A 25,557-nucleotide genomic window follows, 5' to 3' on the forward strand; every position below is an offset into this window, starting at 1 on the left:
TTGCAAATTAAGGGGCAGGTTATTCAGAAATTTTTTATTAAAGGGATGGTAACTTCCAGGTCACTGCCATGCAAAGGGGTGGGAACTTCTGGGTGTTGCCATGGCTGTGGTAAACTGACATGGTACTTGTGGGCTTGTCTCAGAGAGAGGTGCTTTCACTTCTTCCTTGTTTCAGTGACTCTATAGTCTAGTACAAAATTTGAGCTCCATCTCTGGAGTCACCTCAGGGAAACACAGACATTAAAGCTATAGTTCTCATACACAAGATGAGCTTCTTGGTTTTGGTAGTGAATACTGCTACTCCCTCTGACTGGAGGGTTCTTCCTGTTTTCTGTTTCTCTCTAAAATTCTGCACATCCTTTAAAGTGTAAATCTAAAGTCACCTTCCATGAGAATCACTTCCTAGGCTCTCACATCATCCTCTGAGTTTTCAGATTGTTTCATTATGGGCATTTAAATGAGATCTTCTATAGTTAATGTTTATTTATTTGTAAGAGCATCATGACAAAGGAAGTTTATTTTTTTCTCTTACATCTCCTATTTTGCACATACCACAGAGTGCTCAGTAAGTCTAATATGAATGAAAGTATCCCAGCCCAATTCATCAAATCTCTCTATGTCTACTTCGTTTTATATAAAATTGAATAATACATTATGTCTCAGGGAAAATTATTGGGATAATCAAACAGGAATGTGTTTTAGAATGTACATAGTTTGAGGCTAGATATAAGTATCAACTATAAATAAAAATAAATCATACATAGTATGTTATATAGCACTTTTGTGAACTTTTATAAAATGAATTGGATGACACAAGGAAAGAGATCCTGGGGATTCACTGCATGCTTTGATAATCTGTAAATTATAAGATGGGACTCACTGTTCACTGGGAGTTGTAAAAATTCCTCCTGGGTCTGACTCACTGTGTCTCCAGATGTCTAGAAAGTACAGATATGCCAGGCTTGTAGGAGTGCAGCACAGCTATTTCCCAGTCCAGCTACATTTTAGCTTCTGGAAATGGCTCTGAGAATGAAATTAGCATATGGCCAATTTGCTGGATGCCCAGAGGTTCCTGGATCATGCTGATACATCTTTATCTACTCATTAGCATTATGGCCTGAAATTTGGTTTTCTTGAGTTTATGCCTTTTGCTCTTGAAGTATTATAGATAAATAGTTCATTCACATTATGCTTTACTTTCTCTTTCTACAAAATGGATTAACTAACACTAAACTACAAAATATAATTGGTAAACATCTAGACGTGTATCCAATTATACGTAATCTGTTCTCAAAGGACCAGGAATAGAAAATGATATTCTAATTATATATACCTAAAATATCTTTAGTGTGTTTTTGTTATTACTAGGAAGACATTTAAGGCAGTATATAAATGTTTAGATTTTATTATTTTTTGTATTCATATAGTCTCTTGCAGGAAAATTTACATTTTATTTGTCCCCTCAGCATTGAAACCAACTTGTTGAACAAACTTATCTTAGTGTGATCTGAATGAAATTAAATTTTGCATTTTACTTCACATAGGAAAATTTACTCAGGAGCAGGTTGTACAGTTTCCAGGTAGTCGTGCAGTTTTAAGTGAGTTTCTTAATCCAGAGTTCTAATTTGATTGCACTGTGGTCTGAGAGACTGTTACGATTTCTGTTCTTTTGTATTTGCTAAGGAGTGTTTTGCTTCCCGTAATGTGGTCAGTTTTAGAATAAGTGTGATGTGGTTCTGACAATAATGTATATTCTGTTGATCTGGGAAGCAGTGTTCTGTAGATGTCTATTAGGTCTGCTTGGTCCAGAGCTGAGTTCAAGTCCTGAATAAGCCTGTTAGTTTTCTGTCTTATTGATCTGCACATCCTTTAAAGTGTATTGATACTGATGTTTTTAATATTGACAATGGGGTTAACACCCCATTGTCTCTCACTATTATTGTGTGTAAGTCTAAATCCCTTTGTAGGTCTCTAAGAACTTGCTTCATGAATCTGGATGTTTCCATATTGGGTGCATATATATTTAGGCTAGTTAACTCTTTTTGTTGCATTGGTCCCTTTACCATTATGTAATTCCCTTCTTTGCCTTTTGTGATCTTTGTTGGTTTAATCTATTTTATGAGAGACTAGGAAAGCAAACCCTACTGTTTTTTTCTTTCCATTTGGTTGGTACATATTCCTTCATCCCTTTAGTTTGAGTCTATGTGTGTCTTTGCATGTGAGATGTGTCTCCTAAATATAGCACACCAATGGGTCTTGACTCTTTATTTAATTTTCAGGCTGTGTCTTCTAATTGGGGCATTAAGGCTATTTACATTTAAGGTTAATATTGTTAGTGTGTGAATTTGATCCTGTCATTATGATGCTATGACATTATTTTGCCCATTAGTTGATGCAATTTCTTCATAGTATTGATAGTCTTTATAATTTGATATGTTTTTGCAGTATATGGTACTGACTTTTCTTTTCCATATTTAGTGCTTCCTTCAGGAGCTATTGTAAGGCAGGCCTGGTGGTGACACAATCTGTCAAAATTTGCTTGTTTGTAAAAGATTTTATTTCTATTTTGCTTATGAGGTTTAAATTAAGGCAGAAATAAATAAGTTCTTTGAAACCAATAAGAACAAAGATACAACAAATGATAATTTCTCTGACACAGCTAAAGGAGTGTTTAGAGGGAAATTTATAGCACTGAATGCCCACAGAAGAAATCAGAAAAGATCTAAAATTGACACCCTGCAAGTTAAGTTAAAAGAAATTGAGGCCGGGTGTGGTGGCTCACACCTATGATACTAGCACTTAGGGAGCCCAGGGCTGGTGGGTCATGAGGTCAAGAGATAGAGACCATCTTGTTCAACATTGTGAAACCCTGTCTCTACTAAAAATAAAATAAATACAAAAATTAGCTGGGCATGGTGGCATGCACCTGTAGCCCCAACTACTCTGGAGGCTGAGGCAGGAGAATTGCTTGAACCCAGGAGGCAGAGGTTGCGGTAAGCGAAGATTGCACCACTGTACTCCAGCCTGGGTAAAAACAGTGAAACTCCATCTCAAAAAAATAGAGAAAGAAACAAGAAATTGAGAAGCAACAGCAAACAAATTTAAAAAATAGCTGAAGACAAGACAACGACAATCAGAGTAGAACTGAAAGAGATAGAGACATAAAAATCCTTCAAAAAAATCAATGAATCCAGGAGTTGGTTTTTTGAAAAGATTAAAAAAATAGATAGACCACTAGCCACATTGATTAAAAAAAAAGAGAGAGAAGAATCAGAATAAAAAATGATACACGGGATATCACCACTGATTCCACAGAAATACAAATTATAATCAGTGAATAAATAAATATATCTACACAAATAAACTAGAAATTCTAGAAGAAATTGTTAAATTCCTTCACATATACATCTTCCCAAGACTGAACCAGCAAGAAGTCAAATTCTTGAATAGACCAGTAAGTTCTGAAATTGAGGCAGTAATTAATAGTCTACCAACAACAACAAAAGCCCAGGACCAAATGGATTCACACCTGAATTCTTCCTGAAGTACCAAGAGAAGCTGGTACTATTCCTTCTGAAACTATTCCAAACAATAAAAAAAGAGGGCTTCCTCCCTAACTCATTTTATGAGGCTGGCATCATCTTGACACCAAAACCTGGCAGAGGCAAAACAACACCAAAAAAAGAATATTTCAGGACAACATACCTGTTAAACATTGATGTTAAAATCCTCAGTAAAATATTGGCAAACTGAATCCAGCAGCACATCAAAAAGCATATCTACCATGTTAAGTTGGCTTCATCCATGGGATGTGAGGCTGGTTAAATATACATGAATCAATAAATGTAACCATCACATTAACAGAACCAGTGAAAAAAATCACATGATCATTTCAGTAGATGGAGAAAATGCCTTCCAACAAATTAAACACAGCTTCATGCTAAAAACTCTTAATAAACTAGGTATTGATGGAACATAACACAAAATAATAAGAGCTATGCATAATAAATCTACAGCCAATATCATACTGAATGGGCTACAGCTGGAAGCATTCCCTTTGAAAACTAGCACAAGACAAGGAAGCCCTCTCTTACCACTCCCATTCCAGACAATATTAAATGTTCTGGCCAGGACGATCAGTCAAGAGAAAGAAATAAAGGGTCTTCAAATAGGAAGAAAGAAAGACAAATTGTCTCTGTTTGCAAATGACATGATTTTATATTTAAAAATCCCCATTGTCTCAGCGCAAGATCTCCTTAAGCTGTTAAGCAACTTCAGCAAAGTCTCAGGATACAAAATCAATCTGCAAAAATCACAAGCATTCCTATACACCAATAATAGACAAACAGTAGAGATGGGGTTTCACCATGTTGGACAGGATGGTTTCAATCTCTTGACCTCATGATCCACCCGTCTCAGCCTCCCAAAGTGCTGGGATTACAGGTGTGAGCCACCACGCCTGGCCATGACTGCCATTTTAATTGGAGTGAGATGGTTTCTCATCGTGTTTTTGATATGCATTTATCTAATGACCAGTGATGATGAACTTTTTTCATATGCTTGTTGGCTACATAAATGTATTATTTTTTAGAAGTCTCTGTTCATATCCTTTGCCAGCTTTTTGAAGGGGTTGTTTTTCTTGTAAATTTGTTTAAGTTCTTGGCAGATTATGGATATCAGTTCTTTGTCAGACAGATAGATTACAAAGATTTTCTCCCATTCTATAGGTCACGTGTTCACTCTGATAATAATTTCTTTTCCTGTGCAGAAGTTCTGTAGTTGAATTAGATCCCATGTGTCAATTTTGGCTTTTGTTGGTTTTGCTTTTGGTATTTTAGTCATGAAGTCTTTGCCCATGCCAATGTCCTGAATGGTATTGCGTAAGTTTTCTTCTAGGGTTTTTATGATTTTAGCTCTTACATTTAAGTCTTCAGTCTACCTTGAGTTAATATTTATAAAAGATGTAAGGAAGGGGCCCAGTTTCAGTTTTCTGCATATGGCTAGCCAGTTTTCCCAACACCATTTATTAAATAGGGAATTCTTTCCCCATTGTTTGTTTTTGTCACATTTTTTAATATCAGATGGTTGTAGATGTTTAGTGTTATTTCTGAGGTCCCTGTTTTGTTCCCTTGGTCTATATTCTGTTTTGTTATCAGTACCATGCTGGTTTTGGTTACTGTAGCCTTGTAGTATAGTTTGAAGTTAGGTAGCATGATGCCTCCAGCTTTGTTGTGTTTTCTTAGGGTTGTCTTGGCTATACAGGCTCTTTTTTGGTTTCATATGAAATTTCAAGTAGTGTTTCCTAACTCTGTGAAGGAATTCAATGGTAGATTGATGGGAATCTCATTAAGTCTACAAATTACTTTGGGCAGTATGGCCATTTTCAAGATATTGATTGACTGGTCAAGGTGGCTCAAGCCTGTAATCCCAGCACTTTGGGAGGCCGAGGAGGGTGCCGAGATCAAGAGATCCAGACCATCCTGGTCAACATGGTGAAACCCCGTCTTTACTAAAAATACAAAAAATAAGCTGGGCATGGTGGCGTGTGCCTGTAATCCCAGCTACTCAGGAGGCTGAGGCAGGAGAATTGCCTGAACCCAGGAGGCAGAGGTTGCGGTGAACTGAGATCGTGTCATTGCACTCCAGCCAGGGTAACAAGAGTGAACCTCCGTCTCAAAAAAAAAAAAAAAAAAAAAAAAAAAAAAAAAAAAAAAGATATTGATTATTCATCTCCATGAGCATGGAATGTTTTTCCATTTGTGTGTGTCCTCTCTTACTTCCTTGAGCAGTGGTTTGTAGTTCTTCTTGAAGAGATCCTTCACATCCCTTGTAAATTATATTCCTAAGTATTTTATTCCCTTTGTAGCAATTATGAATGGGAGTTCACTCATGATTTGGCTCTCTGTCTATTATTGGTATATAGAAATGTTTGTTTGTAATTTTTGCACATTTATTTTGTATCCTGAGACTTTGCTGAAGTTGCTTACCCACTTAAGGAGATTTTGGGCTGAGGTGATGAGGTTTTCTAAATATATAATCCTGTCATCTGCAAACAGAAACAATTTTGACTTTCTCTTTTCCTATTTGAATACCCTTTATTTCTTTCTCTTTCCTGACTTCCCTGGCCAGAACTTTAAATGCTATCTTGAATGGGAGTGGTGAGAGAGAGCGTTCTTTTCTTATGATTGTTTACAAAGGGAATGCTTCTAGCTCTTGTCCATTCAGCATGATATTGCCTGTGGGTTTGTCTAGGTATTGATCACACACACACACACACACACACACACACACACACACACACTCACACTCACACACACACACACATTTGGAGTTTCTTTCTTTTTTCCCAGGATGGAATGCAGTGCCCCAGTCTCAGCTCACTGCAACCTCCGCCTCCCAGCTTCAAGTGATTCCCCTGCCTCAGCGTTCTGAGTAGCTGGGATTGTGACCTCCTGCCACCATACTCAGATACTTTTTTTGTTTTTAGTAGAGACAGGGTTTCATCATTTTGGCCAGGCTGGTGTTGAATTCCTGACCTTAGGTCATCTACCCGCCTTGACTTCCCAAAGTGCTGCAATTACAGATGTGAGCTATCATGCCCGGTCGAATAAGCAAATATTTTTGGAAAGTTACTGGCAGTTTATTTGAGGCTCCCAACTGATGAAATGCCTATAAATACAGGTTAACTAGGAAACATGAATTTGGCTGTAAAAATTATCCATGGAAATAAAAGTCTCCATCAACATAGATAAATAGATTCAAATAATTATGAATGGTGGAGGGAAAAGAGTAAATAATCTGGACAAAGATGATCAGAAATATGGTCACAAATAATTCAACAAATATTAAAGTATATGGTCACAAATAACATGCTAACCAGAGAGAATTTCTATTTCTATTCACGGCTCAAATCCTGTTATTCATCTAGTAGTTAATAGACATATTATTTTACATGCTTTTGAAGAAAATTGTAGGATATCTATGAAACATAATGAAAAGATATTAGCCAAGCTCAGATGGTAGAATAGGCAAGAAAAAATTAAAGCTGCTGAACTGTGATCAATTTCTTCCATGACTGTTGGGTGGGAGAACACTTTGGGTAAAACAAAAAAGGCTAGTAACCTTGTAAATGTGATTATTGGCCGTCTTGGTAAATAGTAATACTATTCATTGTCTCTGTAATGCCCTTAATTGGATATCTCTGGATTCAGATATCTTAAGTAAACAAACAATTTATGGAGAATGTCACATAAACAACTTTTTGTGTTATAAGACATAGAGGTTTTGTAACTGAAATCCTCCTGGCTATATGTAGCATCTAAAACTAGAATAGCAACCCTTCTATTAACCCTGTGCAGAAAACTTTTGTTTTACATGGAATTAAAGGTCTGGAGAACCACATGAGATAATCCAAGTCTCCCTCTGCTTTGTCTGGATTTCTGACTGCTGGATTCTAACGTATTAGTACAGCTCCTTCTGTGTATATTATCCTGGGTGATTCTAGATTGGATATTTATGGGTTCTGAAAACATTAATTTGCTGACAAAAATACGTTTAAGATAAAACTGGTGTTTGGACTGTAAGCAGATATTACTGTAGATGGATACTAAAATTTTATTTCATTTTTCTATTTTTTTTTTTTTATGGATATCTAGTGTTAGTATATTCTTATGTCCTGCCTTGCCTCTAAGGATAACATGAACAAATTGGAGTTAGGGTAGCACAATGGTGGAGGAGTGAAAGGGTAGGTGCTCTAGAGAAACTGGTAGAATCCACTGATTGAGAGAAGTAGACTCCAAACAGGCACATGAGTAAAAATTTTTGACTTTCCCTGAACAGGATAAGAAAATTGAGTGGGGGAAATGATTTTATATATGTATTGTGGAATATTAATTTCACTGTGGAATCAATAGATTCACTTGAAAATGTGAAAGGTTCTCACTGTTAAAGTTAATGGGGTAAGAATAAATTTGAAGTACTTCATATTGCTGGCATCGTGGTGTTATATGGTACACGTTGCATGATCTTTACATAGTGAGCTTGGATAGACATATGCCTTGACATTAATCAAGATGGGAACTAGAAGATCAAAATTTTGTTCTAGAACTTTGTGTTCTTGAGGAAAATGAATGATTGTCTTCTAATTTTCAATCTTAGAGTCATCTGTGGCTAAAACATATATGTCATTGTTTGAAGTAAAAATGCATGTTAGATCAATGAGAAGAGGGAGAAAATAAAAACTTGAGAAGGTTTATGTAAGATACTTGGCACTCTTAACTTTCTTCCTTCATGGGCACATCTATATTTTTAAGTCCAATGGATAAAAATTAATAACAAAAATGTGGAAAATTTGGCTTCTAAGAAGAGTATAAAGTTCCTTCATCTCCCTTCTATTATTCAGTCTTTCTCAAACAGAGGTCAGATTGAGTGCATGATAAATATCAAGCACAATTTCTCTGAAAATCTATCATTCTTCATCTCTCTTTGTATTTTCTCTGTACCATCCATTTGACCAATAATATGAGAGGATGTCAGGCTGTCCTTTACTGTTTGAGAAGAGACATCATACTAAGGAAAGTTTGGGGTATAGATTTAATTGATACTTCTGTATATCTTGCTGCACTTTTTCTCCTTGATGTCTTTTACCTCGAGATTGCCTTCCTTTAGTATGTCCATCTAGAGAGTGCATTCAGGATATCCAGAAACCACTCAATCCATTTCTGCCAACTGCACTCAGTGGCTCCTCAAGGATTGTTGAATAAATCAAGGTACTATGACTTACTCTAAAAATAGGAAGATTTTTGTTTTACATAATCTTTCCAAATGTCTCTTTTGCAAGTCTGTGGCAGAACTAAACAAGTGGTCAGGAATTTTGGCTTTAGGGATTGCGGTGCACAGCCAAGTATTATTTTATCCTGACTAACATTCACATTGTGGTTTATTATCACCTATGACTCCATTCATTGGAGTTTGTTGGGAAAAACAGGGTGAATAAGTGAAACATTACTTCTATATTTTTGCAAACATTATATTGTTTTATGAGTATTTGGAAAAGTTGAGGTGAGTGCCCCTTATGTAATACCTTATTTTCTTGGTAGTAAAATAATAATAATCAATGCATATATACCTTTTAGTTGAAAATGAAGCCAAATCATTGATTTAAGATTTCAGTATGAGCAGATGCTGCTACAGGTCTCCCTTGTATCAATTATTATGAAAGTCATATATTTAAAGAAGAGCATTATATCTCTTAAATCAACTTCGGGTGGTGGTGATAACACAGTCATCAAGGTTATCTTTTGAGTAAATAGAGAGTAAGAGGTTGTGAATTCCATTTTTTATAAGAACATGCCAATTTGCTATAATAATTGTTCAAATCCCTAGATTAATCAAACGTGTAGAGTTAGCATGAGAAACTTAAAGTTAACAGCCACACTTCAATTGCAGTGTAGCAAGTGGGAAAGAAAAAATAACATTAATTATATGCTTTATTTCAACAAGACTTTATGTTGTATTTGCTGAGTCTGTTTTTCTAGTAACCCTGGGTTATCAGAGATGAAAATAAGAAAAATTTACACCTGGGTAATTGTTTAGGTTACCAAAATGACTACTAATATTAGGTTGGTGCAAATGTAATTGTGGTTTTTGCCATTACTTTTGCAGTAAACTAAAAATAAAATAAGAGATTCAATTCCAAATAATACAGGTTTAATTTCTACTAATTAAAACCAAAACATTATCTGAACTCTTTAAAACAAAATGAATTGGGATATATAATGTCTCTAGAACATTTAGGGCTCTTTAAAACATTTTTAAATAAATTCATTATTTTAGAAATAAGTCAAGCTGTGTGTGGTGACTCATACCTGTAATCTCAGCACTTTGGGAGCCCCAGGCAGGTGGATCACCTGAGGTTAGGAGTTCTAGACAAGCCTGACCAACATGGCGAAATCCCATCTCTACTAAAGGTACAAAAATTAGCTGGGCATGATGACACACACATGTAGTACCAGCTACTGAGGAGGCTAAGGCAGGAAAATCACTTGAACCTGGGAGGTGGAGGTTACAGTGAGCCAAGATCTTGCCACTGCACTCCAGTTTTGGTGACAGAGTGAGACCCTGTCTCAAACAACAACAAAAAAGAAATAAGCCAAGACATAATCCCCTCCTTTTATTCATTTTCATCTTTCTCATTGGTTGAGAAAGATACATATTAATCAAGACATAGATTTCTACTACCTCTGATTCAATAGTTTAAGTACTTAATTTTCTTTATATCCATATATCGCATTTATGGAGAAGGTAAAAACTGGAAAAACTCAATTGATTTCATTTAAATCTTATTCAATTCTGTACATATTTGTTTAGAATGTCATTAAATTATGACTTAAAATGAACTGAGTGAAAAATATTTTATAAATATTTGAGTTCTAACTTTTGGTCACAGTTTAGGTACTGAGAGTTATCACAGTAAAAAAAAAAAGCAATACATATATGTTCTCATGGAACTTTTATTTATGATTTTGGTTGGAGGCATAAACATCAAATAAATAAGATATATAATTGTAGGTAATAGGTGTTCAGTGTTAAGGGAAAAATAAGGAGTAAAAGGACAAAGGAGTTTAACAGGAATGCTATTTTAGATAGAATCAGAAAGTGAATTTTGACAAGAGACCTGAATAAAGCTATAATTATCTGATGAAAATGAATTCCATGTATTGATAACATCAAGGGAAAAGGGAGAAACATTTTATATAGCTGAAGTGCAGTGAACTTGAAGAAAATCAAGAGTTTAAGAAAGAAAAGAGTCCAGGTGCTTAATCACATAGTTCGCTGTAAACCATGGGGGAGACTATGAATTTTATCTTGGTGTGATGAGAAAATAATACAAATTATGAGTAGGGGAGCAACATAATTTGATGCATTTTTGACATTTCTATTTTATGAAAATAGCCATAACTGTTATCACATGCACATAAAAAGTAGAATAAGGGATAAAGATAGTTGAGCAAATAATATTTAGAATTTTTTCTAAAACGGGCTTCTTTATTTTTGCAATCTACTCATCTGACAAAGGGCTAATATCCAGCATCTACAAAGAACTAAAGCAGATTTACAAGGAAAAAACAAACCCATTCAAAAGTGGGCAAAGGATATGAACAAACACTTTTCAAAACAAGACATATATGCAGTCAACAAGAATATGAAAAAATGCTCATCATAATTAGTCATTAGATAAATGCAAATCAAAACCACATTGAGATACCATCTCACATCAGTTAGAATGGCGATCATTAAAAAATCTGAAGACAACATGCTGGAGAGAATGTGGAGAAAAAGGAACATTTTTGCACTATTAGTGGGAGTGTAAATTCGTTCAGCCATTATGGAAGACAGTATGGCAATTCCTCAGGAATCTAGAAATAGAAATTCCATTTGACCCAGCAATCCTATTACTGGGTATCTACCCGAAGGATCATAAATCATTCTGTTATAAAGACATATACACATGTATGTTCATCGTGGTACTGTTTAAGATAGCAACGACCTGGAACCAACACAAATACCCATGGATGATAGACTAGACAAAGAAAATGTGGCAGATCTACACCATGGAATACTATGCAGCCATAAAAAACAATGAGTTTGTGTCCTTTGTAGAGACATGTATGAATCTAGAAACCATCATTCTCCGCAAACTGACAGAAGAACAGAAAACCAAACACTGCATATTTTCACTCATAGGCCAGAGATGAACAATGAGAACACTTGGGCACAGGGATGGGAACAACACTCACAGGGCTAGGTGGGGGGTAGAGGGGAGGGGAGGGGAGGGGAGGGACAGTGGTGGGGAGTGGGGTGGATTGGGAGGGATAACACCAGGAGAAATGCCTGATGTAGGCAATGGGGTGGGGGGCATGGAGACAGCAAACCACCATGACATGTATGTACCTACGCAACAATCCTGCAGGATGCAGGAAGTGCACATGTACCCCAGAGCCCAAAGTACAATAAAAAAGAAAAATCAAAATCATTTAGAGAATTTTTTTTTTTTTTTTTTTTGAGACAAGGTATTACTCTGTCACCCAGACTGAAGTACAGTGGTGCAACAGCTCACTGCAGCCTCAAACTCCTGGGCTCCAGGGCTCCTGGGCTTAAGTCGTCCTCCCTCCTTAGCCTCCTGAGTAGCTGGTACTACCAATGAGTGCCACCATGCCTGGCTATTTTTATCGTTTTTGTAAAAACAGGTTCTCACTATATTGCCCCGGCTTGTATCAAACTACTAGCCTCAAACAATCCTTCCACTTCAGCCTCCCACAGTGCTGGAATTACAGTCCTGCCTGAGCAATGAGCCTGGCTGGTGAGAGAGATTTTATGTGTAGTTCCTTAACATTGTTTACCATAAAATTCTCTCACAGACTAATTTGCAATTTTGAGGATGCAAAATCATGTATATTTACCATGTCTCCTCTTAAAAGCATTGATAAACATATACATATATACTCATATGTATTGTATATGTTATATATAAAATATTTTTATATACAAATATATTCAACTTCTTTTGAATATGTATAGGAAATACTATCCAAAACCACAGAATATTTTGATAACAGTTACATTTTACATAGATCTCATCAAATATATTTTGAAAAATATAAATTTAAAAAATCTTTAATGAAATTATACTTTAGACATATTTTTAATTAAAAAGTTTTAGAGAGAGATCCAAGATGGCTGATCACTAGCAGCTCGGGATTGTAGATCCCAGTGAAAACGCAAAGAACGAGAGGACGCCACACCTTCACATGAATTCTTGTTGCTCACGCACCAGGAGATTCCCAGCGGAGGAGCCCCACGGGTTGCCAGCGCCACTCTTGTGACCGGCGAGGCGGTTTTGCCGGCACCTCAGAGCATCGGTTCTCGGTGCAGAGTCAGAGAAGCACCACCAATCTTAGCGCCACTGATTTAGTTGGTGCAGTGGGTTGCTCAGATTTCGGCGCTGAGAGTCAATGAGTTGGACGTCCACTCGGAAACCCAATTACAAAGACGGTAATTATAAAGACCACAGATGGATGAATCTACGGCAAAGGGAAGAAAACAGTCAAGAAAGGCTGAGAATACCCAAGATCAGAATGCCTCTTCCTCAGCAGGGGATCCCAGTTCCTCATCAGCAACGAAACAAGGCTTGATGGAGAACGAGTGTGTTCCAATTACAGAAGCAGGCTTCAAAACGTGGATAATAAGAAACTTCTGTGAATTAAAAGAACTTGTTCTAACACAATCTAAAGAAACTAAGAACTTTGAAAAAAGGTTTGACGAAATGTCAACAAGAATACAAAATTTAGAGAGGAAAATAAGTGAATTGATGGAGCTGAAAAACACAATATGAGAACTACGTGAAGTATGCACAAGTTTTAACAGCCGAATTGATCAAGCAGAAGAAAGGATATCAGAGGTCAAAGACCAACTTAATGAAATAAAACTAGAAGACAAGATTAGAGAAAAAAGGATAAAAAGGAACGAGCAAAGTCTCCAAGAAATATGGGACTATGTGAAAAGACCTAATCTACGCTTGATAGGTGTACCTGAATGTGACGAAGAGAATGAATCCAAGCTGGAAAATATGCTTCAGGATATTATTCAGGAAAATTTTCCCAACTTAGTAAGGCAGGATAATATTCAACTCCAGGTAATACAGAGAACACCACAAAGATATTCCTCAAGAAGAGCAACTCCAAGGCACATAATCGTCAGATTCATCAGGGTTGAAATGAAGGAGAAAATACTAAGGGCAGCCAGAGAGAAAGGTCAGGTTACCCATAAAGGGATGCCTTTCAGACTTACAGCAGATCTCTCAGCAGAAACCCTACAAGCCAGAAGAGAGTGGGGACCAATATTCAACATCCTTAAAGAAAAGAATTTTCAACCAAGAATTTCACATCCAGCCAAACGAAGCTTCATAAGTGAAGGAAAAATAAAGTTTTTTGTGAACAAGCAAGCACTCAGAGAATTCATCACCACCAGGCCTGCTTTACAAGAGCTTCTGAAAGAACCACTACACATAGAAAGGAACAAACAGTATCAGCCTTTCTAAAAAATACCAAAAAGTAAAGAACGTTAATATAATGAAGAATTTATACCAACTAATGGGCAAATGGCAGTATTAAACTCACATATATCATTATGAATTCTAAATTTAAATTGACTAAATTCCCCAATTCAAAGACAGACAGCCAATTTGGACAAAAAACTAAAACTGTATGCTGCATCCAGACCCATCTCACATTCAAAGATACACAAAGACTCAAAACAAAGGATGGAGAGAGACTTAGCAACTAACCAGAGAGCAAAAATAAATAAATAAAAAGCAGAAGTTACAATTTTTGCCTCTGATAAAATAGTATTTAAAGCAACAAAGATCAAAAGAAGCAAAGAAGGACATTATATAACGATAAAAGAATCAATGCAACAACAAGAAGAGTTAATGGTCCTAAATATATACCCACCCAATACAGGAATACCCAGACATACAAGACTTATAAAGAGACTTAGACTCCCACATAATAATAGTGGGAGACTTCAACATTAATATTAGACAGATCAATGAGACAAAAAATTAACAACCATATCCAGGACTTGAACTCAGATCTGGAACAAGTAAACATAATTAACATTTATAGAACTCTCCGCTTGACACAAAATATACACTCTTGTCAGTACCACATCATATCAACTTAGAAGTTTAAACGAAATGTTGGTTGGCTCCTTGTTTGTTACTCTCTTCCCTCATTTTCTTTCATGTCTCCATTATTAAGGACAATTGTAGGCATACCCATATTTAGACTGCATTCTAGCCCGGGCAACAAAGCAATACCCCTATTCTCTCTCCCTCTTCCTCTTCTTTCTCTTTCTTCCTCTTCTTTATTCTTTTTCTTATTATTCTTTTTCTAAAAAAAAAAAAAAAGAAAGAAAGAAAGCAGAATATGGTGTCTGGCTTTAATAGTAGAGCAGAACATTGTGTCTGTTGTTGAGTGAATACAGCAGAATGTGACTCAAACAATAGTGGATGTGGTAGAATGCATCATGTAGCATTAAAAGCGTGAAGTAGAATGAAGCATCAATGATTAATAGTGAAGGGAACAGAATGCTGAACCTCAGCTAGAGGTAAATGGAGGAGTATATGGTGTCTAGCATTAATAGTAAGTGAAATGAAACATTATGTTTAGTGTTAAAAGTGAATTAAGTAATCCCAGCACTTGGGAGGCTGAGGCGGGCGGATCACGAGGTCAGGAGTTCAAGACCAGCCTGGCCAACATAAAAAAAAAAAAAAAGTTTTACATTTAATATCATGCCTCAAGTTTATGTCATTCAGATGCCAGTGAAAAAATAGAAAATACAGTACAAAATTCAATATTATCTATTTGTGTCAAATAAAAGTACAATGATTATTAAATAGGAAGGACAATATAGTAACAATAAGAGAACTTGTAGATTTTCCCAGATTGAATTAACTCTATTTACTGAGTTCAAAGAGTATGGCAAGTTGAATGATCACTCAGCAATTGTTATCAGTTTAACACTTTTCAAACATTACAGAAGCCATTTCTCTATTCGCATTGACTTCTTAAGTAAATATGCATTTGCTGAGCTATAAATAGTTTCCTTTCCATATTTGGTCTGTAAGTGCTAAACATGTAATTTCAGATCAGTTTCTGTAACCCAGTGGCCCTCTCTCCAGAGGCATCAGTAATGCATTTGGCAAATACCATGAACCATGAATTGTAAATTAACATAGTTATAATCCTGATAATGTTTTTTAAGAAAAGTTCCAAATACTTATTTTTTAGTGACAACTTTAGAAAAAACAAACTGCAAGTATCATTTTTATTTCCTGAAAATTCATTTGAGGTAACCTCTGCAAGTCACAGCTCCATATTTACATATAGTTCTGACCCTCAGAACACAGCTGAGCTGTGTTCAATACAATCTAAATATATATCTCTAGAGCTTTTTGTTTGATAGTCAAAAATCAACTCTTCTCCAGCATTTATAGTTCTCATGGAAAACAGTGCTATTTAAGGAAGGCAAGTATCAAGTTATCAATGAAAACATTGAACATCTGAACTTTTGGATTACCACTATGATTCATGAAATGAGATACACTTCCATAGTGAGCTGCATCCACTGTGAATTAATCAGATTCATAGTCCAGATCTTTTTTTTTGTCATATAACTGCCCTCATCTTTCAGCTTCTTCACTTGTGATCACCTCTCCAACATATTCCATGACAAAACTCATTCTTTTAATCTTCACAAGGATTTTTATACCCCAGCCACAGGTCACTGATACTGTGAAAGAAACAAAGTAAATTAGTGTGTTTTTATGTACAATCCTATTGGTATAGTCAGGTCCACACTGACAGCTTAAGATGCATTTATAGATTGGAGTAACAGGTGTGTTTTTAATTTGTTGTTTTTTACTATTCATCAAAAGAACTCCAGCCTCAGCAGGACAACATTTTCCAGAGAAGCAATCTATGCATAAGCAAAGGTAGCTTTATTTACTAAGCCGATTCCGGGAGCTGGTTTGCATTCATTATATGGCAGAAGTCTGAAGGTGGGAACTTTAAGTGAACACTATTTTCAACAAATGTCACTCCTTTCTTATTCCATCTTCTGTCGAGTTCATCTTGCCGTCTCTGCAGAACTGTCCTTTGTTTGGCCTTCTTTACAATGTACTCAGCAATGGCAGCTTTCAATATCAACACTGTAACATCAAAATTAAACTAGAGAAGCAAGAGTGAACAAATTAAAAAACTAGCAGAAGACAAGAAATAACCGAGATCAGAGCAGAACTGAAGGAAATAGAGACATGAAAAGGCCCTCAAAAAATCAATGAATCCAGGAGCTGGTTTTTTGAAAAGATTAACAAAATAGACCCTGAGCCAGACTAAAAAATAGGAAAAGAGAGAAGAATTAAATAGGCACAAAAAAAATGATACATGGGATATCACCACTGATCCCACAGAATTACTATAATTTATTGAAAATGTTTATTTTACATAAATATTACATTTCATGGTTCATGGATTAATTATTTTTTAGGACGGTAATGTTTTGCAATAGCATGCAGCTACTTCATTTCAGGGCATGAGGTGCTATGTAAAAGTGGTATTATAGCAATATTCTCTTGAGTCAGTACAAAATCTACAAACCTTTCATCTTCTCCATTCCACTAAGCTTTAACCTCCTTACTTATATTCTTAGTCGATAATGGGTAGTTCTTTGCCACACTTCATTCTTAAATTCCTTTTCCTTAAGAGTGATATTCATAACAGTCTTCCTTAAGCCTCTCTCAGAACACAGGTATTTCTGCTTACTTTTGATTTCAGTATATACTGATGTGGTAATATAAATTTTTCATCAATAGAAGAAAAGTAATTCTAAAATGTTCTTCAGTAATATGAGTTGAGTAAATATAAGGGAGTATAGTAGAAAAAGGGAGGAAGAGGGAATACAGGTAAGTTAGTACAGGTAAGAAGAATAAGGGAAGACATGCATCAAACAACTCACTTATGTTACATGTATATATTCCTGCACAGAGTTAGGTCTTTGGATTATATTGACTATTGGGAAATTGAATTTACTGGAAGTCTGAAATCACAGTTTTTAAAGCTGTTTTGTATTTTTATTGACTTTTTATTTTTCGATTTTTTTCATTATCAAGTCTATGTTCACATACTCAAATCTAGCAGCTAATATTTTTAGGTTTCAGCCAAGTTATATAAGGTCTTAATAGAATGTGAATGATAGATTACCTAACAGGGCATATATTATAAATAAAATAATATATATAAGTTCCCAATAAATGTACTAAGTAACATTTAATATTTATCATTATTTTAAAAAGAAATATTATGAACATAGTCTTTATTATGCTATTATTATTAAGACTTTTTTTTTACATTGTACTTTATGTTCTGGGGTACAGGTACATATCATGCAGTATTGTCTCATGTGTACATATATGGAAATGTGGTTTGCTGCCTCAATCCCCCCTTCACTGATATCTGGTATTTCTCCCCATGTTACCTTGTGCCAACCTTCCCACCCTCTGCTATCATTCCCCCAGCACCCACCAACAGACCCCAGTGTGTGATGCTTCCTGCCCTGTGTTTATGAGTTCCCATTGTTCAACCTATGAGTAAGAATATGTGGTGTTTATGGCAGTTTGCCGAGAATGATGGTTTCGGTATTCATCCATGTCCCTACAAAAACATGAACTCATTGTTTTTTTGGGCTGCATAGTATTCCATGGTATGTATGTGCCACATTTTCCTTGTCCACATCATAGTTGGGCATTTGGGTTGGTTCCAGGTCGTTGCTATTGTAAACAGTGTGACAGTGAACATACCTGTGCATGTGTCTTTATAATAGAATGATATATAATCCTTTGGATATATACCCAGTAATGGAATTGCTGGGTCAAATGGAATTTCTATTTCTAGGTCCTTGAGGAATTGCCCCGCTGTCTTCCACAATGGTTGCACTAATTTGCACTCCCACCAACAGTGTAAACATGTTCCTATTTCTCCACATCCTCTCTAGCATCTGTTGTCTCCAGATTTTTTAATGATCGCCATTCTAACTGGTGTGAGATGGTATCTCAATGTGGTTTTGATTTGCATTTCTCTAATTACCAGTGATGATGAGCCTTTTTTCATATGTTTGTTGGCCTCATGTATGTCTTCTTTTGAAGTGTCTGTTCATATCCTTTGCCCACTTTTGAATGGGTTTGTTTGTTTGTTTGTTTTTCTTGTAAATCTGTTTTCATTTAGATAGATTGTGGATATTAGCCCTTTGTCAGATGGGTAGATTGCAAAAAATTTTTTCCATTCTGTTGGTTGCCAGTTCACTCTAGTGATTGTTTCTATTGCTGTACAGGAACTCTGGAGTTTAATTAGGTCCCGTTTGCCTATTTTAGCTTTTGTTGCCAATGGTTTTAGTGTTTTAGTCATGAAGTCTTTGCCTATGCCTATGTCCTGAATTCTTTTGCCTAGGTTTTCTTCTATGGTTTTTAATGGTGTTAGGTCTGATGTTTAAGTCTTTAATCCATCTGGAGTTAATTTTAGTGTAAGGTGTCAGGAAGGGGTCCAGTTTCTTCTTTCTGCACATGGCTAGCCAGTTTTCCCAGCACCACTTATTAAACAGGGAATCCTTTCCCCATTGCTTGTTTTTGTGAGGTTTGTAAAAGATCAGATGGTTGTAGATGTGTGCCATTGCCTCCAAGGCCACTTTTTCTTCCATTGGTCTATATCTCTGTTTTGGTACCAGTACCATGCTGTTTTGATTACTGTAGCCTTGCAGTATAGTTTGAAGTCAGGTAGCATGATGCCTCCAGCTTTGTTCTTTTTGCTTAGAATTGTCTTGTCTATGTGGGCTCTCTTTTGGTTTTATTACAAGTTTAAGGTGTTTTTTTCCAGTTCTGTGATGGTCATTGGTAGCTTGATGAGGATAGCATTGAATCTATAAATTACTTTGGGCAGTATGGCAATTCTAATGATATTGATTCTTCCTAACTATAAGTATGGAATGTTTTTCCATCTGTTTGTGTCCTCTCTTATTTCATTGAGCAGTAGTTTGTAGTTCTCTTTGAAGAGGTCCTTTACATCCTTTGTTAGTTTTATTTCTATGTAATGTATTCCTTGTAGCAATTGTAAATGGGAGTTCACTCTTGATTTGGCTCTCTGTTAGTCTGTTATTGGTGTATAGGAATACTTGTGATTTCTGCACATTGATTTTATATCCTGAGACTTTACTGAAGTTGCTTATCAGTTTAAGGAGATTTTGGGCTCAGAGATGATGGGGTCTTCTAAATGTACAATCATGTCGTCTGCAAATAGAGAAAATTTGACTTCCATCTTTCCTAATTGAATGCCCTTTATTTCTTTTTCTTGCCTGATTGCTCTGGCTAGAACTTCCAATACTACATTGAATAGGAATGGTGAGAGAGGGCATCCTTGTCTAGTGCTAGATTTCAAAGGGAATGCTTCCAGTTTTTGCCCATTCAGTATATTATTGGCTGTGGATCTGTAATAAATAGCTTTTATTATTTTGAGATACGTTCCACAGATACCTAGTTTATTGAGTTTTTTGCATAAAGAGCTGTTGAATTTTTCAAAGACCTTCTCTGCATCAATTGAGATAATCATGTGGTTTTTGTCTTTGGTTCTGTTTAAGTGGTGGATTTGAACCAGCCTTGTATCCCCATTATAAATCCTACTTGATGTTGATGGATAATTTTTTTGACACGCTATTGCAATAGGTTTGTCAGTTGAAGATTTTTACATCTATGTTTGTCATGGATACTGGCCTGAAGTTTTCTTTTTTTGTTGTATCTCTGCCAACTTTTGGTATCAGGATGATATTGGTCTCACAAAATGATTTGGGAAGGATTTCCTCTTTTAGTACTGTTTGGAATAGTTTCAGAAGAACTGTTACCAGCTCCTGTTTTTACATCTGGTAGAATTTTTTGGTGATAAGCTATTAATTGCTGCCTCAACATCAACCCTTGTTATTGGTCTATTCAGGTTTTAGATTTCTCCCTGGTTCAGGCTTGGGAGGGTGCAAATGTCCAGGAATTTATCCATTTCTTCCATGTTTAATGGTTTATGTGCATAGAATTGTCATAATCTCTGATGGTAGTTTGTGTTTCTGAGGAATTGGTGGTGATATCCGTTTTATTGTTTTTTATTGCATCTGTTTTATTCTTCTCTCTTTTCTTTTCTATTAGTCTACCTAGCAGTCTGTCTATTTTGTTGATCTTTTCAAAAAACCAGCTCCTGAATTTACTGATGTTTTGAAGGTTTTTTTTTTTTTTTAATGTCTCTATCTCCTTCAGTTCTGCTCTGATGTTAGTTATTTCTTGTCTTCTGCTAGCTTTTGAGTTTTTTTTTTTTTTTTTTTTTTTTTTTTCTTATCTTGCTCCTCTAGCTCTTTCAATTTTGATGATAGGGCGTCAATTTTAGATTTTTCCTTGCTTCTCATATGGGCATTTATTGCTATAAATTTTCCTCCAGACACTGTTTTAAGTGTGTCCTGGAGATTCTCGTACTTTGTGTCTTTATATTTGTTAGTTTGAAAGAACATCTTTATTTCTGCCTTCATTTCCTTGTTTATACAGTCAACATTCAAGAACCAGTTGGTCAGTTTCCATGAAGTTGTGTGGTTCTGAGTTAGTTTCTTAATCCTGAGTTCTATTTTGATTGAACTGTGGTCTGAGAGACTGTTATGATTTCTGTTCTTTTGCATTTGCTAAGGAGTGATTTATTTCCAATCATGTGGTCAATTTTAGAGTAGGTGTGATGTGGTGCTGAGAAGAATGTATATTCTGTGGATTTGGGGTGGAGAGTTGTGTAGATGTCTGTTAGGTCAGCTTGGTCCGGATCTGAATTCAGGTCCTAGATATCCTTGTTAATTTTCTGTCTCGTTGTTCTGTCTAATGTAGACAGTGGAATGTTAATGTCTCCCACTATTATTGTTGGAGTCTAAGTCTCTTTGTAGGTCGTTACAAACTTGCTTTATGTATTTGGGTATTCCTGTATTGGGTGCATATATATTTAGGTTCATTAGCTCTCTTGTTGCATTGATTCTTTTACCATTATGTAATACCCTTCTTTGTCTCTTTTGATCTTTGTTAGTTTAAAGTCCATTTTATGGAAGACAAAGATTACAACTCCTGCATACACTGATGGGTCTTGAGTTTTTATCCAATCTGCCAGTTGGTGTCTTTTGATTGGGATATTTAGCCCATTTATACTTACGGTTAATATTGTTATATGTGGGTTTGATCCTGCCATTTTGATGCTAGCTGGTTGTTTTGCTCATTTGTTGTTGCAATTTCTTTATTGTGTTGATGGTCTTTACCATTTGGTACTTTTTTGGAGTGGCTGGTACTGGTTGTTCTTTCCATTTTTAGTGCTTCTTTCTGGATCTCTTGTAAGGCAAGTCTTATGGTGACGAAATCTCATTGCAATTGCTTGACCATAAAGAATTTTATTTCTTCTTCACTTATGAAGCTTAGTTTGGCTGGATATAAAATTTTAGGTTGAAAATTCTTTTCTTTAAGGATGTTGAATATTGGCCCCCACTCTATTCTGGCTTGTCAGGTTTCTTCTTAGAGATCCACTGTGATTCTGATGGGCTTCCCTTTGTGGGTAACCTGACCATTCTCTCTGGCTGCCCTTAGCATTTTTTCATTCATTTATACCCTGTTGAATCTGATGATTATGTGCCTTGGAGATGCTCTTCTTAAGGAGTATCTTTGTGGTGTTCTCTGTATTTCCTGGACTTGAACGTTGGCCTGCCTTGGTAGGTTGGGGAAGTTCTCCTGAATAATCCTGGAGAGTGTTTCCCAGCTTGCATTCATTCTCTCCATCCCATTCAGGTACACATATCAAACGCAGATTACGTATTTTCACATCATCCCTTATGTCCTGTAGGCTTTTTTTCATTTATTTTCACTCTTTTTTCTCTAATCTTGCCTTCTTGTTTTATTTCATTGAGTTGATCTTTAGTCTGATATCCTTTCTTCTGCTTGTTTGATTCAGCTATTCAAACTTGTGCATGCTTCACGAAGTTCTCATGCTGTGTTTTTGAGCTCCATCAATTAATTTATATTCTTCTCTAAGCTGTTTATTCCCGTTGGCATTCCGTCTAACCTTTTTTCAAGTTTTTTAGTTTCTTTGCATTGGGTTATAACATGTTCTTCTATCTGAGAGAAGTTTTTTATTAGCCACCTTCTGAAACCTGTTTCTGTTAGTTAATCACACTCATTCTCCATCCAGCTTTGTTCCCTTGCTGGTGAGGATTTGTGATCCCTTGGAAGATGAGAGGCATTCTGGTTTTTGTTGTTTTCATTCTTTTTGTGCTGGATTCTTCCTGTCTTCATGGATTCATCTACCTGTGGTCTTTGTAGTCGGTGACTTTCGAATGGGGTCTCTGAGTGGATGTCCTTTTTGTTGGTGTTGAAACTATTTCCTTTTGTTTTTTTAGTTTTCCTTCTAACAGTCAGGCCCCTCTGCTGCAGGACTGCTGGAGATCCACTCCAGACCCTGCTTGCCTGGGGATTACCCTTGGGGGCTGCAGAACAGTAAGGGTTGCTGCTAGTTTCTTCTGTTATCATCATCCCATAATGGTACCCACCAGATGTCAGTCTGAGCTCTCTTTTATGAGGTGTCTCTTTGGATATACAAGGTTTAGGAAGCTTCTTGATGAGATAGTCTGTCTCTTACAGGAGCTCAAGTGCTATGCTGAGAGCTTCATTGTTCTGTTCAGAGCTGCTGGGCAGGTAAGTTTAAGTCTGCTGCAGTGAAACTCATAACCACCTCTTTTCCCAGGTTCTCTGTCCTGGGGAGGTGGGGCTTTATTTTAAGTTTCTGATTTGCTCCTGCCTTTTGTCAGAGATGCCCTGGCTAGGAGGTAGTCTAGTCCCAGTCTGCCAGCAGAGGTGTTGCTGTACTGCCACAGGCTCTGCCCAGCTGCTGTGTAAACTTCCTTTTGGTTTTGTTTACAGAGGTACAGTTAGAACTGCCTTGGTAATGTTGGTCTGCCTCAGTAATAGCGGACTGCCTCAGTAATGATGGACTTCCTCAGTAGTGGTGGACTGCCTTGGTAATGGCGAATGCCCTTCCCCCACTAAACCATCTTAGGTTCAGCTGGGCTTGCTGTGAAAGTCTCAATCCAAAGCGTCTCAATCCAGATTGCTGGTCTTTGTGGGGGTAGGACCCGCCAAGCCAGATTACCTGATTCCCAGTTTCAGCGCCCCCTTTTTCTATTGGATGGGCAGCTCTGTCTCCCATGCATTCCAGGTGCCAGTTGAAATGGTCGCTCAGATTTGTATGAGTTTTTGTGTGAAAACCCAAGTCTCTGGCTGAAGCAGCCATGCTGAAAACTCATGGTGCTTTTTGGCCCAGGACTCTCCTGGTCTGTGGGTGGTAAAAACTCCTTTGGAAATGCAGTGATTACTCACTCTGTGTGTTGTTCTCACTGGGAACTGCACTCCAGAGCTGTCACTATTTGACCATCTTGGATCTCTTGCTCTCTTAGGACACATTTTTCAGAAACTGTTCTTGAGCATCCCACATAAGTAGCACTGCCTTTAATTTAGTTTGTATTACATAAAGGCATATTTTTTTAGTATTTTATTGCCATTGTAAATTACCTGGTTCTTCTGTTTAATATTCATAATATGCCCATTCATCCTTTCCATCGTTGCCATTAGTCTGTCTTATTCATTTCTTAAAGCTTAAAAGAGATTCTCAATAAATCTGAATAAAAAGATGTGACTATAAATATTAAAAAATAATGTTTATTCACAGCTTGCTGCATACACACCCTAATTCTATAATATTTTATTTATTTTTAATTTACTTAAAACTATCTTATCTCCTTTTTTATTTTATAAAAATTTAGACTTGTAGAAGATGGTAGAAGATAAATAAATTCCCCATTGAACTCATATTAATAATTGGGATGGCCAGAATATAAACTCACCTCATGATCAGTCTCAAAGATCCATTAAGTATTCTGCAATACATCCTCCTGTACTGCCTTAATGCTAATTTCTTAGCTATAGTAAAGTTACCATTTCAAATGTTCAGGCCATGGCAAAAACTAAGAAGTGATAATACAAACAAACCATGGAAAACTTATGTATGTATGTTTTTTAAGTATTTGTTCAAAATTAATTTTCCCTTTTATTTTGTCAAGAGAACTAAATGACTAAGAAGCAAATGTTCAAAAATGGTGCCCCTCAAGTTTGATAAATGTTATTAATGACATAGTAAGGGAAAAACAAAATAAAAAATCAAATTTTAATATTAAAACACAGACAAAAATACTTTTAATGTGAATTTGATTTTGTGTTATTTGTGGTTGAATGATGTTTGGGTTTAACAAAATGTACCTGTTAGATACCTAGACTTAGACTTAAAGTTTCTACTGACTGAATCTCTTGTAAGTTTTGTTTGTATTTTGCGAAAGAGTATCATAATGACTTCAAGATAGGTCATGAGAGTGGACTGATTATCTTCATTTCTACTTCCAAAATTTGTATAATTACTAACTGGTATATAATTAAATAATTAAGCAAATCAATAATCTTTTTGAAAGTTAAGATATCTATTTTAACTAGTTCTTCCAATGTTTCAAGTAGTTCTTTGAATATTTTTGAAATAAATACATATCATATAAGATTTACATTTAAATGATGAAAGAACATCATGCCTTTTACTACATTTTTTAAATCTAAATCCTTTTGATAGTATATATCGAGTGATATCCAGAGACAGAGAGAAAACGTAAGTTGAAAGAGGAAAAAAATTGCTTTTATAATTATCATTTCTCTCAAGTGTTCATACTATTTAGGAAATAAGAATGCAGCTATTCTCAGATTCTTTTTTATTTTGTATTCCGATCTGCCTAATTAATCTGCATGAATATTGTATATCTGTATGCTTGTATCTATTTATATTATAGTCACCTGTGGAAGAA

General features: G+C 36.0%; 1 pseudogene; it reads right to left on the bottom strand.

Moving 5' to 3' along the window:
• Nucleotides 1–23,948, bottom strand: part of LOC101046613 (histone-lysine N-methyltransferase SUV39H2-like) — a 63,614-nt pseudogene extending 39,666 nt beyond the window's left edge.
• Between the last annotated feature and the right edge of the window lie 1,609 nt (nucleotides 23,949–25,557).

Source organism: Saimiri boliviensis, chromosome 4 (assembly GCF_048565385.1).
Source record: "Saimiri boliviensis isolate mSaiBol1 chromosome 4, mSaiBol1.pri, whole genome shotgun sequence".
Lineage (NCBI taxonomy): Eukaryota > Metazoa > Chordata > Mammalia > Primates > Cebidae > Saimiri > Saimiri boliviensis.